This window comes from Felis catus, chromosome D1, assembly GCF_018350175.1.
Source record: "Felis catus isolate Fca126 chromosome D1, F.catus_Fca126_mat1.0, whole genome shotgun sequence".
NCBI classification, from domain to species: domain Eukaryota; kingdom Metazoa; phylum Chordata; class Mammalia; order Carnivora; family Felidae; genus Felis; species Felis catus.
In genome coordinates this window covers 101,898,207-101,910,440 of record NC_058377.1, presented here as the reverse complement: position 1 = coordinate 101,910,440, position 12,234 = coordinate 101,898,207, and the positions used below count along the sequence as shown (strand labels likewise).

Sequence of the window (12,234 nt, the reverse complement as noted above, 5' to 3'; positions counted from 1 at the left end):
CAGAATTCCTTGGCTCAGGGAACACACCACTCCATGCTACCTCTGTCTGCATATTGTCTTCTTGTCTCTCTCTTTTTCCCTTTCTCTCTGATCTCCTCTACATCTCTTTCTCTTATAAGAATACTTTATTGCATTTAGATCCCACCTAGATACCCAGGATAACCTCTTTATCTCAGGTCTTCAATTTAATTATACCAGAGAAAATGTTTAACCAAATCAAGAAACATTTACAGCTTCCAGGGATCAGGACTTGTAAGCTTTGGAAGGGGGCATGATTCTAGTTACCACATTTTGCTTACTTGGTTTTTTTTTTTTATTTTCAATTCTTTTTCTAGCTTCTCTCAGGTAGAATCTGAAGTCATTGATTGAAGACTTTTCATCTTGTTCTTTGTTGGTGGTGAGTGCTAGACATCTCCTGTAAGTGCAACTTTATATTATCTTATTAATTTTGATATGCTGTTTTCATTCTGTTAAAAATAATTGCTACAGTTATTTTTAAAAATTTAACTCAGAGGTTATTTTTACTCATAGATTATTTTATTTATTTTTCAAATATGTGGGAATTTTCCAAAGATCTTTGTTTTCTAATTTAATTACATTCAGGTCAGAGAATATACTTTCTGTGGTGAATTTGAGACTTTTTGTGGCAATGGATCTTGGTAAATTTTCTAAGTACATTTAATAACAATATGTGTTCTGCTATTGCTGGCCAGAGTCTTCTACAAGTGCTAATTTTTGTGTTCATGGTGTTGTCTAAGTCTTCTATACCCTTACTGATATTCTTCTACTTATTTTGTCAATTACTGACATAACAGTGTTGAAATCCCAACTTTAATTGTGAACTCATTCATATTTCCTTAGTTATATTGGTATTCACTTTAGATATTTTGAAGCTATGTTATCAAGTGTATAAATGTATACAGTTGCTATATCTTCTCGACAAATTGACCCCTTATCATTATGAGCTTATCTTCTTTATCTTGGTAATTTTCTTTGCTCTAACATATATTTGGTGTGATATAATACAGCCACACCATCTAACTTTGTTAGTACCATACTACCTTTGTTAGTATTAGCAATGCTTATCTTTCTCCAGCCTTTCAATCTTAAACTATTTGTGTCTTCCTATTTAAAGTAGGTTTCTCATAGGTGGCATATTGTTGATCTTGCTTTGTGCACAATATGAAGCTTACACTTTATTTATTACACTTTATTTGGAGCTATTTACATGTAGAGTGATTGATATGCTTGGGTTAAAACCTACCATCTTGCTTTTTTCTTTTTGTCTCATTTGCTTTTTATACATTTTTGCTTCCTTTTCTCATTTCTTTGAATCAGTCTTTGGTTGAAAACTACTCCTAGGGAGTGCTAATTTTTAGGGGTCACTTCTGGCTTTCTGGGTAGTAGAAAAGTAGTAGAGAAAGACATCTTCAGGCAAAGAAATGCAGGTGATGGCCGTGAAAGTTGGCTGGTAAGAGTGGGACACAACAGAATCAGCCACGCTATGCAGTGTAACAGAGAGAAACAGTGCACACACTACACTTTCTGAAGTGCCTAAAGCTTAGTGAAGATATGTCCTTAAAGCCTCTTTCTTGCTGACGGTAGTGGAGAGGCCATCTCATAATGCGGTAGGAGTGCCCAGTGAGTAAGTGGCTAAGGCTCATTTTGAATGACTGTTTCTAGGTCAGAGGAAACTACAAATATGACTCAACAGCTGGGAATATGAGGGTAAGGTATTATATTTTCATTTATCGAGACAGCAGTACCTTATAAATCTACCTCTTTGCTACCTCCCAAAGATTAAATGGTGGACACAAAAGGGATTATGCAGCAGTGAATTGAAGAAGGTAGGTGGGACATCAATAATCCGAAGCCACTTCAAGTTAGACCACAGTTACCCACACCTGTATTATTCCTGATGAAATGCATATACATTTTCTAGAGAAGTAAATTTTTTTGCTTTATGGCTAGTGGCTTACATGTTACTTTTTAAAAAAACTTTAGGTAGAATTTGAAATTATAATAGAGGTATAGAGATAAGAGGTATAGAGGTATAGAGGTAAAAACATGGATAAAATAGTAGATTTGAATATAATTCCTTAGTCATATCATGCATGCTATATATACTTTTTATATTCTTTTTTAGACTAATAAAAATATGAATGTTTTTTCATCTGATTAAATATTCCTTCCAACATAATTTCTAAGGTTTGTTATTTTCCAAGTATAAATATGACTGTGAGTAGTGCAAAATTTACATTGCATAATGAAAATACAAATCAATGTAAATTTCACTTTCATTTCAAACAGATTCCTATGAAGAGATTTCTTGTCAACAGATTTTTCTCTGCATATAAAAGCATGCATATTTGAACATATGTATGCACTTTTACAAATAACATAAAGGAAAGCTTACCTTATACACATCTTTACTCCTCACATTTAATTTATTGAATGAATCTGACATATAACATTTTATAAATTTAGGATGGACAATGTGTTAATTTGATACATTTTTATATTGTAATATGACTGCCATGTGGTGCTATTTATCACATTACATAATTATAGCAGGACATTGTTATCTATGTTCATTATACTGAGCATGGGTAAAATACTAGTCTATCCATGTTGTTGCAAATGGCAGGATATTCTTCTTTCTCATGGCTGAATAATATTCCATTGTGTGTATATACCATATCTCTTTTTATCCATTTATCTATTGATGAGCATTTAGGTGTTTCCGTATATAACTTGGTTATTGTAAATAATGCTGCAATAAACACGGGAGTACAGATATCTTCTCAAAGTCCTGTTTTCATTTCCTTTAGGTGTATGTATACCCAGCAATGCAATTCTAGATTGTACGGTAGATCTATTTTTAATTCGGGAGGAGCCTCCATACTGTTTTTCTTGGTGGTTGGACCAAATTACATTCTCACCAACAATGTATAAGGGTTCCCTTTTCTCTAATCCTCACCAGCACCTGTTGCCTCTTTTCGTCTTGATGATATAGCCATTCTAACAAGTATGACGTGGTATCTGCTTATGGTTTTGATTTTTATTTTCCTGACAATTAGTGATGCTGAGCATCTTTCCACTTGTCTTGTGGTCTTCTTGGAAAAATGTCTATTTAGTTCTTATGCCCATTTAAAATTTTATTTATTTATTTATTTATTTATTTATTTATTTATTTATTTATTTATATTAAGTTTTAATTCCAGTGTAGTTTACATCACGGTGTTATATTAGTTTCAGGTATACAATATAGGGATTCAACAATTCCATATAGTATTCAGCGCTCATCAAGATAAGTGTACTCTTAATCCCCTTCACCTAGTTCACTCATCCCCCACCCACTCTGGTGGGTAAATATAATATATCAAAATCAGCCTATGGAAGGAAAATAAAAAATATAAATATAAGAAAAGTCTCATATTAACTAATTAACTAATATTAACATCTTTAATACTGATATAGTTTTAAAGCAATAATTCAAAAAACTTTAGTGTATACAACTCTAAACATTAACTTCAGAAATTATGAAAATGAATTATACCACTTTCTGTGGTAAATATTCTGTATAACTAAGAGTCTGGTTTTTTGATTTGTCTCTCTTTTTATTTTGTTCATTTTTTTGTATCTTAAATTACACATATAAGTTAAATCACATGGTATTTGTCTTTCTTAGACTTATTCGCTTAGCATTATACTCTCTAGATGCAGTCATGTTGTTGCAAATGGCAAGATTTAATTCTTTTTGTAATATTCCATTGCACATATATATACCATATCTTTATCCATTCATCTGTCAATGGACACTTGGGCTGCATCCATAGTTTAGTTAACAATATTCTTCTGATCCATGAACACGGAGTGTCTTTTTATTTGTATTTTCTTTGACTTCTTTCGGCAGTCTTGTATTTTTTCATTGCCATGTCTTTCACCTCCTTGGTTGATTTTATTCAACCAAGTATTTGATTGTTTTTGATGCTATTGTGAATGGGATATTTTTATTTCTTTTTCACATGTTTCTCATTAGTGTAAAGGAATTCAACTGATTCCTGTATGTTGCTTTAGTATCCTCTGACTTTACTGAGTTGTTGATTAGCTCTTAATTTTTTAATGGCATCTTTGGGATTTTCTACATATAAAGGCATTTAATCAACAAACCCAGAGACAATTCAGTTCTTTCTTTCCAATTTGGATGTCTTGTATTTCTGTCTTGTCTAATTGGTATAACTAGGCCTTCCAGTACTATGTTGAATAAAGGTGGTGTAAGTGAGCATTGTTGTCTTGTTCCTGATCTTAGAGGAAAACTTTCCATATTTCTTCATGGAGTATAATATTAGCTGTGAGTTTGTTATATATGGTCTTCATTATGTTGCTGTATGTTCCTTCTGTAACAAATATGTTAAGAGATTTCATTTGGAAAGGATGTTGTATTTTGTGAAATGTTGTGTGTGTGTGTGTGTGTGTGTGTGTGTGTGTGTGTGTTTATGAGATGATCATGTGATTTAGCTCCTTGATTTTTTTTAAGTTGAATATTTTATAGGTATGTGTCACTTCAAAACACATAGCTCTAACTTATTTAAAAAATTATGTAGCTAACCTTTGAAATATTGATAAAGAGTTATTTCCAATCTTTTGCTATTTTAACTAATGCTGCAACAATAAAGAGGTTTCATGTTAGCTGTGCCATTCCATTCTTAAGACTTTCTTCTTTTAATATTTCTTTAAAAATATTTTACTTTATAGTGTGACTTTTCATGTTTTGAGGCATCTGTAACATATTTACATTTATTCTAATAATTTGCAAGTGGTATAATTCATTTTCGTAATTTCTGAAGTTAATGTTTAGAATTGCATAAAGTTTCTTGAATTATTGCTTTAAAACTATATCAGTATTAAAGATGTTAATATTAGTTAATTAGTTAATATGGGACTTTTCTTATATTTATATTTTTTATTTTCCTTCCATAGGCTGATTTGATATATTATATTATTATCTTTAATACTCCTAGTGGCAAATTCCCTATGTCGCAGAATATACCTACATATAAAATACTGTGATTATCACATTTAATCAGTATTTAATAACTCTCTATACTGAGATGAAGAGTTTGGTGGGCAAGAGAACCTGTAAAACTATGTTTTCTTTCATTTCAATTTTGTGTTAATTATATTACTATATTATTATTAATCATATTAATGTCATTATTGATTATATTATTATTGTCATATCACCATTTCCTGTAAGTCCAACAGCTGTCCAATATTGGGTCCATTTATAAGACCATTTACTGTAATGAATGTAGGGTGGAATGAAATTATGGAGCATTTTGAGAATAATCAGATTGTTTTTCACTTCAGTTAAGAAAAAAAGTCCAGCCACTTTACTAGAATTTTATTCCTTAAGACATATTGTGTACTTTTACCCCATAAATACAGATTATCTTATGTTTTAGTAATTTTTTTACATATGATATCTATCTTCTTCAGAGATATCAAATATTTGTATGTTAGATCTTTATTCCTTAGTAATCATGTTTTGTATAAATATTTTGAATTTGTAGCTTATTCTTATTTTTTAAGTTTTTACTTATTTTGAGAGAGAGAGAGAGAGAGAGAGAGAGAGGGAGAGAGAGAGAGAGAAAGAGTGGGGGAGGGGCAGAGAGAGAATCCCAAGTAGTCTTTGTGCTGTCAGCACAGGACCTGATGCAGGGCTTGAACTCATGAACCATGAGATCATGACCTGAGCCTGAATCAAGAGTTGGACACTTAATGGACTGAGCCACCTGGCACCTCAGTTATACCTTATTTTTAAATTTTATCTTTTTAACCTTCTCAAACATCTTCATGATTCCTTTATGTAGTGTCTATATTACTTTTTTGGTTTATACTTTATTTTTAAATTTTATCTTTTTAACCTTCTCAAACATCTTCATGATTCCTTTATGTAGTGTCTATATTACTTTTTTGGTACCACCACGAAGGAAGTTGAGTGTTCCATTCTTGTAGAAAATGATAATTTGCTTTGAAGCAGGTAAAGGAGCTACATGAAGGATGTCCTTAAAGAAGTGAATACATAGCATTTTGGATAGTATGAAGTTTTTGAAATCTGGTGGAGGAACATCAGGATGAGTTTGAATGTCAGGAAAATAACCTTCCTAGCACAGGCTCTCTAGAGAGAGCAGACTTTGGCGTTTTGCTCACATTCTCAGGAGACTAAACAGCTGGTTTGTGTGACTTTTTTTAAAACTGAATTTCCTGTTTATTTGTGTATAATACAGAGATACTGCAATGTCCATGAGGATTTCTAAGATCACAGAATGTAGGTATGAAAGGGGCATAAAGATCATCCTCCTTGTCTTGTAAAAGACTCAAAATGACTTATATTCAAATAAATAAGAAAGAAAAGAAAGAAAGAAAGAAAGAAAGAAAGAAAGAAAGAAAGAAAGAAAGAAAAAGTGAGGGAGGAAGGAAGGAAGGAAAGAAGGAAGAAAGAAAGAAAGAAGAAAAGAAAGAAAAAAAGGAAAGAGTGGTTGTACCAAAACTAGAAGCAACCTCTCTATACTAGCCCCTAACCCTCATACCTATATTAGTATATTTAGACAGGCATAAATGAAGACATTTATACCATAGCTGATGCTCCTAACATAAGCCTAGAATTGTCTATATAACTACTGAAAACTTACTGGTATAGCATAGAGCAAATAATCATGACAACGATAAAATAATCACCTGAATACAGTCACTATTTAAATTTTTTTTTAACGTTTATTTATTTTTGAGACAGAGAGAGACAGAGCATGAATGGGGGAGGGTCAGACAGAGAGGGAGACACAGAATCCGAAACAGGCTCCAGGCTCTGAGCAGTCAGCACAGAGCCTGATGCGGGGCTCGAACTCACATACCGCGAGATCGTGACCTGAGCCGAAGTCAGACGCTTAACCGACTGAGCCACCCAGGCGCCCCAGTCACTATTTATATATCAAGCTTCACATATAATTATTGTGTAATATAAGTAGTATATTGCTTTTATTCTATTTAAAGAGAACATAATTGAAGTGATAATAAATGTTATTTAAAACCAGATCTTGGGGCGCCTGGGTGGCGCAGTCGGTTAAGCGTCCGACTTCAGCCAGGTCACGATCTCGCGGTCCGGGAGTTCGAGCCCCGCGTCGGGCTCTGGGCTGATGGCTCAGAGCCTGGAGGCTGTTTCCGATTCTGTGTCTCCCTCTCTCTCTGCCCCTCCCCCGTTCATGCTCTGTCTCTCTCTGTCCCAAAAATAAATAAACGTTGAAAAAAAAAAATTAAAAATAAATAAATAAATAAATAAATAAATAAAACCAGATCTTTTTCATATAAATTATCCTACATAGTGATTGTCACCTTCGAAAACGTTTGATATTTTCTTCCTGAACTAATGAGACAAAAAGTAATATTTTCTTCATGGTGCTCCCTGTATAAAGTATTCCGTATTTGGCATTTTTTATTTCTTATTACTATAATTAATATTTCTTACCAGACTTCAGGGTATCTTAAAAGTAGTTTATATAATGTATAGGAATCACATAAAATAATAATATCTTATTTGGGTTCAAGAGATGTCTAATTTTCTATAAACTTGTCATCACATTTCCACTTTGCTGTCCACCATTTACCAGATTACTTGTTATCAAAGCCAAGACATCAGTTCAGAGTACCACAAACAATATTAAAAAGGGAAATAATAAAGCAAGAGAAAATGTTTGTGCACATGTGCCAAACAATGAGGTAATATCCCTAATAAATTGGACAACAGTCTAAAATTCAAAGAAAAAGAAACTAGATAAATGGGCAAAAAAATGAACAGGCAACTCACAGAAATGGGGATCCATATGCCAGAAAAGTATGTCAAAAAGTTTCACTATCATCATTGGTGAAGTAAAGGAAATGAAATTAAAATGCCATTGCAGTGCCTTACAATGTAGATGAAATATTGTTAATTTTCAATGATGGTGAAGTTCCTATTAGGCTGTGTACACTCTTATTTTCTGCTGATAGTACGAATACTCCATTTCCTCAAAGAAACTGGTAATATATATATATATATATATATATATATATATATATATATATGTATAAATTTATATGGCAACTTATAAATCCTTCTTTAGAAATCTGGTCTGGAGAAATATAAATGCAAAAGAATAAGATTACATATATTTCAGCATTATGCATGGAAAATTAAAAGAAATGGTCTATATGTCTATCATTATAATAAAAGTAAATTTTCATGTGTATGTGTGTGTGAAATGCACAGCAAATTAAAAGACCAGATTAGGTAATAATGGACTAACCTGGAGAGAACTATCATATGTAGTCACTGTTAGTTGGAAAAAAACTCAAGCTGAAGATCAAAGTGTAGCTATAATCATTAAGAACAAGGACCAAAGATATATAATAAAATGTGCATGTGCATGCAGGTGTTGTAAATGAGCATAGGGAGAACTCTAAAGGATGCACAGCAAACTGTTGACATTGATTACTTCAATAGGAGTTGCATTGGAGATAGGAAAGGGGAGGTTTTCTTCATACACATATGCATTGCAGCTTAATCATCCCTTGGGTCCTACTTGGGATCCACTAGGATGTACGATTTTCATCTTATGATAGGTTGCTGCTTTTCCCATTTTACTTTATTTATTGGAGTATCTGATGGGACGCAGGGCCCTAGGGAAATCTTGGATTCATGCTCACATGGTGGCTCTGGGCAAGACTTCGCTCTTTATTACGGCCCACAAACATACCAGGAGCTCTTTCTCAAAAGCCATAGCAGTCTTTTTGCCAATGGTATAGAATGGCTTCTGAAGCTCAGGACCAGCAGCATTCCCACTGAGGTTTGTAATAAGCTCCATGTTGCTTTTTTCCCATGACCATCACTTTCCTTATAGATCCTCTTGTATCACGTGGCCCAAGGGGCAGGGCTGCTTGTACTATGCCTGGATCTGCTGCAGAGCCTCTCCTGTTCTGCATCCCACTTAATGCCTACAGCCTTCTGTGCCATTTGGTATCCTCGTTGGAGATCTATTCCTAGCTGTGGAATATGCTGCCTCCAAGACCCAAAGAGGCCTACTGGGACCCTCTGGTTCTTTCTTCATAAATTTTACTTCGAATGGAGTATTCTAGCATACCCCTAACCACTGGACCTGTAAAACTCACCCAACATTTCAAGTTCCTGAATCCTAACAGGTGTTTGTGTGTTTGTGTTCTGTCTCCCACCCTCTGGAGCACAGGTGTGTTGTTTTTTTGTTTTTGTTTTAATACGAAATTTATTGTCAAATTGTCTTCCATACAACACCCAGTGTTCATCCCAACAGGTGCCCTCCTCAATGCCCATCACCCACTTTCCCCTCCCTCCCACCCCCCATCAACCCAAGTTTATTCTCAGTCTTTAAGAGTCTCTTATGGTTTGCCTCCCTCCATCTCTAACTTTTTTTTCTACCTTCCCCTCCCCCATGGTCTTCTGTTAAGTTTCTCAGGATCCACATAAGAGTGAAAACATATGGTATCTGTCTTTCTCTGTATGACTTATTTCACTTAGCATTAACACTTTCCAGTTCCATCCACGTTACTACAAAAGGCCATATTTCATTCTTTCTCATTGCCAAGTAGTATTCCATTGTATATATAAACCACAACTTCTTTATCCATTCATCAGTTGGTGAACATTTAGGCTCTTTCCTTAATTTGGCTGTTGTTGAAAGTGCTGCTATAAACATTGGGGTACAAGTGCCCCTATGCATCAGCACTCCTGTATCCCTTGGGTAAATTCCTAGCAGTAGAACACAGGTGTTTTATCAAGGTCTCCCATGTTCCAGCATCTGCTTGTGTAACCTTCTCTAGCAGCATGATATTATCAACGTAGTAGACATTACAATTAGTATGCACTAAATGTAGTAGGTAGGAGGCCAAATACCTTAGGGGCCACATACCTGGAGACTATATTAAGGAGGGGAGGCGAGTTAATATAGCCTTGAGGAAAAATTGTAAATCAATATTGTTGTTCATCTCATATGAATGTAAATTGTTTCTCATCCTCCATTCTAGGCAGAATAGAAAAGAATACATTTCCCAAGTCATTAACTGCATACCATGTATGGGAGACCTTGTAAACAATCCCATGTAAGGTATGGAGCTGCTATTGGGCCACTATTTGGTTGAACTTTAAGCAGTCTACAGCCATTCTCTAAGAGCCATCTAATTTCTGGATGGCCAGACTGCTGACTTAAATAGAGAGATAATATGATTACTTCTGCTGTATCCTCTATGTCTTTGGTGGTGGCATTAATTTCTTTATTCACGTGTTCTGGAATCCTATCATTCTCCTTGGCTCTGGGAAGCCTGGATGCATAACAACATCTCATACCACTGGCTTCCCACCAGCTGGAGCCCCTCTTATTAGTGCCTCTCTTTATTGTTTCAGTGGAAGAAGTGTCCTCTCAGGGAACACAGTCACATGATACCTTCTTTAGTGGATACCTGATAGCATCATTATTATATCTGTTTTCTTATAACATAAACCCTTTCAACCATCCTAACGTCTTTGAATCTTTGGGCCCCTTCTTTAATAATCTCCATTGACAATAATGGTATGTCTACCTCACTTCCTGTCAGTTTTTCCAAGGCTCAAGGAGCCACCCTGATAGTACATTAGGATCCACTCCTGGTGTCTTGCCTACAAGGAAATTTTTGAGTCACTGGAGTTCTGCATCAGTAAATTCTTCCTTATCCTGCTTTATATTCCTCCCTCCCTAAGCACATTACCTTCAAGCTGTATACCATGTTTTCTGGTTCTGGCTGGTACTTGTTAGTCAAGTCCTATAACTCTTTTGGTGAATAATAGGCCAATTCTCCTTAGTAATCAGACAAAACCATCCTGGGTCTTGCCTTTGGTTTAGGTCTAGAAGCTAAGTGGGGAGGTGGGACAAGATCTTGAGAAAAATAGTTATTATCTTGTGCCACACCTTACTCAGGTGAGGGCTCTTTATTGTCTCTGGCAGAGGAAGTTTGGTCTCTTTCAGCAAGGTGGAGAGGGCTACTTTACAGGGTCAGAAGATTTGGGAAAAATGGACTATCTCAAACACATCAGAGATCTTATTCCCTATTCTCAGTGTCCAACTCCTTCCCTATCAGAGCCGTGACTTTTATACAGGAAACTTGCAGAGATTGTGAATTCAGCTTCTTTCTTATTCTATGCCCAATATCAGGTTGTTGGTTTGTGTTATATGCAGTCTGGTCTCTAACTGTAGGAGATGAGGATCTTTTTAAAAATTTTTTTAAATGTGTATTTATTTTTGAGAGAGAGAGAGAGAGAGAGAGAGAGAGAGAGAGAGAGAGAGAGCAAGTGGGGCAGGGGCAAAGAGAGAGAGGGAGACACAGAATCTGAAATAGGCTCCAAGCTCTGGCTGTCAGCACAGAGCCTAACACAGGGTTCAAACCCATGAACCACGAGATCATGACCTGAGCTGAAGTTGGATGCTTAACTGACTGAGCCACCCAGGCTCCCCACTGAGTATCTTTTCAAATGCTGCCTAACTGACTTTGACATCATAGCATGAATTGGAAATTGTCTCGTCCGACTCTGTTATTTTCATTCTTTGGCATGTGAGAGGCATTTAACAACAACAACTTCATAGTCCAAAAGTTACTATTGCTTCCCACATCTCTCATACCTAGAGATAATTGCATTAGCCAATGTAGGGTTTTTAACTGTGCCCCATTCTAATTCACTGTTGGCGAGTCTTAGTAATTGCAATGCTTGGGCATGCTAGTGGTTATGACTGCCCCATTCCACCAGCAATGGACTCTTGCTGCCATCTGTCCAGTGAGTGATCTGATTCCAGAATTCTATTCAAGAATCTGCTGAATTCATTGATCAAGTAAGTTACTAAGGTCAGCCTACATTCAAAGACAGGGAAAATAATTCAGTCTTTCAATGGAGCAAGTGCACTCATTTATAAGAAAGGGGTAATTAACTATGTCAAATAAGAGATAACCTAACAAAAGTTGTCAGAATTGCAAAACATAAACAAAATTTAGTACCTATATTATAAATAAACAAAAAAACCTCTACATTTAATATGATGCAAACATCTGAATGGACTCAATCCACTTGCATGTAGTTCAATGAATTTATAATATAACATCTATGGAAAATAATTCCCAATAAAATTTTGGATAATTATA

General features: G+C 35.1%; 1 long non-coding RNA gene across 2 annotated transcripts in view; it reads left to right on the top strand.

Annotated features, from left to right (window-relative positions):
- The first annotated feature begins 309 nt into the window (after nucleotides 1-309).
- The window catches only part of LOC123380610, a 29,635-nt gene continuing 17,710 nt past the window's right edge, over nucleotides 310-12,234 (top strand). For both annotated transcript variants that reach the window (XR_006586625.1, XR_006586624.1), the window contains exon 1: nucleotides 310-417. This is a non-coding gene — a long non-coding RNA (uncharacterized LOC123380610). The remainder of the gene's footprint in view (nucleotides 418-12,234) is intronic.